This window comes from Pteropus vampyrus, unplaced genomic scaffold (genome assembly GCF_000151845.1).
Source record: "Pteropus vampyrus isolate Shadow unplaced genomic scaffold, Pvam_2.0 Scaffold1, whole genome shotgun sequence".
NCBI lineage: Eukaryota > Metazoa > Chordata > Mammalia > Chiroptera > Pteropodidae > Pteropus > Pteropus vampyrus.
The window spans coordinates 25,868,326-25,871,759 of NW_011888782.1; the positions used below are offsets into that span (position 1 = coordinate 25,868,326).

Here is a 3,434-nt window from a genome sequence, read left to right on the forward strand (position 1 = left end):
GGATGTACCCAAAATTGGAATTGATGAATCATATATAATTCTACATTTCATTCTCACCAGCTGGAGTTTCTTTTTGAGGTAATAAAATTATCCTAAAATTGACTGTGGTGATGGTTGCAGATATCTGTGAATGTATTAAAAACTACTGAATTATGAAGTCTAAATGGGTGAATTGTATGCTACTTAAATAAATAAACCTGATTTTTTAAAAAGCAAAACAGACATTTGCTTAAGAGTACTTACAGTCCTTCTCAATTTTCATCCCCTAGAAGGTCTGGGGGAACCAGCAAGCTTCCAGCCTCAAAGGACTGGCAGTTTGCGTCAACTGTGCTAAATTCTAGACGTCTAGTTTCGAGGAGTCTGGTGCTCATTAAAATTCTCCCTCTGGCCACAGTGCATTAAACATTTGGTGACGAAAGTAGGTTGGAGAATGTCCATTTTATTAATTTAATTATTCTTAATATAATGTTTACTTCTGTTTCCCACAGGTGTTCCCCTCTGTATCTTGTTCCTGCCTGTCCCATGGAACTCACTGTCTGACAAGTGAGGCCTAAAAGGCGGGTTCCCTTCTAAGACTCATAATGGCAACTCTTTCCAATGGCTTCCCATCATCCCAGCAAGCACCAACAAAATATGTCTCTTACCTTTTAAAGGCTTGCTGGGGATTGAAAAAGTAACCTTAGAGTCATTTAGGTACATGACTACAACATGAAAAAAAAACAAAAACTAACAATAATCTACTAATTACTGTGACTCAGTCCCTCTGGTTCACAAAGACCAGTGTCCACACTTATAAAGACCAGAAATCTTCCCACTCGCCTTATAAATTATTTAATTTGTGTTCCTGAAACAGTTCTTACCCATTGTGTTATTAGAATTCTGAAGGACATCTGCCCTTCTCATTCAAAGATCATCCTGTTGTTGCTTTTATTTCTTGAGATAGACTTCTCACATTAATATCATCTTTAAGTTTTTCAGCTATGCTCCTAGTGTTTATACAAATATTCACTTTCATATCTATGAACTTCTTTCTTCATCTGTGTGTGTGTTTTACAAAATGATAATGTTTAAATGCTGCCAGCAGAAGTGGCCTGCATGGGATGGTGGGTGCACTGGGCTCAGGATATATGTGGTCTACGAGGAGATGATGATGATGGGGAGGCCAAAAGGAAAGGATGGGCCTGGAGGCCAGCTCCAAGGGCTCCTCAGATATACTTCTGGGAATGGGTAAATGAGCCAAGGCAAGATACTGCCATGCCGCCAATAAGATTAAGAAATTCTTGGAAATCTAGCTGCCCATCACAGTTGATGTCCAATTTCTTCACCATATGGTCAAAGACACTGGGGTCCTTCCATTTCTTTGTGAAGGCAGCCAGTTCTGTATTCACAAAGGTCAGGAACTCAGTCTTGGGGAGACTGCCCTTGTCACCAGCATACCTCTGGAGAACGGTGATCAGAGACTCAATATGCCACTCAGTCTCTGTAGGGCTGGAGATTTTTGCCATATCGGAGTGGAGCAAGGCATGGAGGGTGTGAGCGGAAAGTGGCGCAGCTTCTTTCTTCATTTTTAAAATGAGAAAGTTAAACTAGAATATCTCTAAAGTCTTTCCCAGTTTTGATATTATGTGATTGTATGCTGAGTAAATTATAGAGGAAAGTATTTATTTGGGGGATATTTTCCTTCTCTTAAGGAGTTTATCCTCTATCAGGACCCTTTTTTTTTCTACCCAGGGTCACTAACACTTAACAATTAGGCTCTACTGCCCTCTGATTAGGCGAGCAACCAAGAAATCACACAATCTAGTTCCAATCTACCAGTCTCGTTATCTCCCATCGCACTCCTAAAAGATCCCTCCAGTTCTATCAACATGGACTGCTTGCCTTGAGTCTTGCCTCCAGGCTTATGATCATGCTATTTCCTCTACCTGGAATATCTTTCCTACCTCTGCCCTTTGAAATCTTACCCTTCTTAGACTAAGTCAAGTTCCCTTTTCTTTGTGAGGATTTTTCTGTATGGTCCTTAAGTATAGAAACCACAACATTTTTCTGTATCCTCAGTTTCTGTCATAAAGCCTTAAGCCAAAAAAAAAAAAAAAAAAAAAAAAGATTTCTAAATATTTGATGATGATATCCTCATCTGATTTCTTATTTGTGTAAATGTCTTATCTCCACTTACAAAACTACAAATGTCTTGAGGGCAGGGACCGTGTACATAATTATTTAACTTCTTCATTGTTTCTAGCAATATACTGCACAAAATTAACACCAAAAATTGGAGTTCAAGAATGAGAATCATATCCTGATTGCCTCTGAGTTCTGAACAACAGAAATACCAATTCAGGAATCAGACCATAATCCAAACACCAGTATTTTATGGTAATGCTAGATTGGAGAACACAGCCTGTATTAGAGGTCAGAATGAGTTTCACACTCCTTCTCAAGTTGAACTTAACTACCCAAGCACAGGCAGAACTTGTACAACCACAGGCCATCTATAGAAGCAGGATTTGCTCCAGCTAGCCTACTATACAAAGAAGAATGCACATCTCATGTGGGCAGCATCATTCCAAAAGAAAGCCAAGAAGGGACTTAGCCAAAAGAATGCAAAGATCTTTTTGCTAAAACAACAATCATATATACCATTCTACCTTCCACAAGAAGCAAGTGGGAGGTGAAAATCAAAGGGATTGTAGCTTTCTCCTTAATACTCTCCAATACATATGTTTTGGACCAAGGTAAAGAAAAAAGGAAAGAGAGAGGTTGGTATCCCCTATACTTGATAAATTTTTGTCGAAAAACAATAACAAAAGAATGAATGCCATTCTGACAATGATCCATTTTGAGAATGTACCATTCACAAGCTTCCTGCTGCCTTCTAGGTACCAGTAGAAGTCGGAACCAGCTTTTAGACGTCAATTTGAGGTCAGGCAGGGAGCATATCTCAGGAGTCTGACCTGGGTGCTCAGTCTCAATGTGACTAGTTGGTTAAAGAGGGTGAGTGAGACCTAGGGATTCTAGTGGCTTTCAGGTCAATTTCAAGGTAAAAAATTTTAGAGCCTTATTTTAAATTCCAAGTGGAACAAAATGAAAAGGGACTCAAGATGTGGGGCCAAGATGGTGAAGAATAGAGCTAATCTTTTTCATAAGAAAGGTTAGCATGGGTTACAGGAAAGGGGGACCTTTAAGGCTTAAACTGGTCAGAGTTCCAGCATTAACTTCAATCCATTGATTCAGTGTTCTGGATCTCAGATAACAGCGCAGGAGAGCCTACGGCAAGAATAATGGCCCTGCCTATGGCAAAACATCACACCTGCCAGTCTGACACAGGAGTGCCCTTTTTTATGATCTACCTTGAATTCCTCACTCCATTTAAGAAGAGTCATTAATGTCACAACAATTCAGGCAGAAATTTTTTCTTCAGATAGTTTCTGTTA

The 3,434-nt window shown here is 39.5% G+C and overlaps 1 pseudogene; it reads right to left on the reverse strand.

Moving 5' to 3' along the window:
- Window positions 1–1,205: 1,205 nt before the first annotated feature.
- Window positions 1,206–1,505, reverse strand: LOC105301080 (annotated as a pseudogene).
- Between the last annotated feature and the right edge of the window lie 1,929 nt (window positions 1,506–3,434).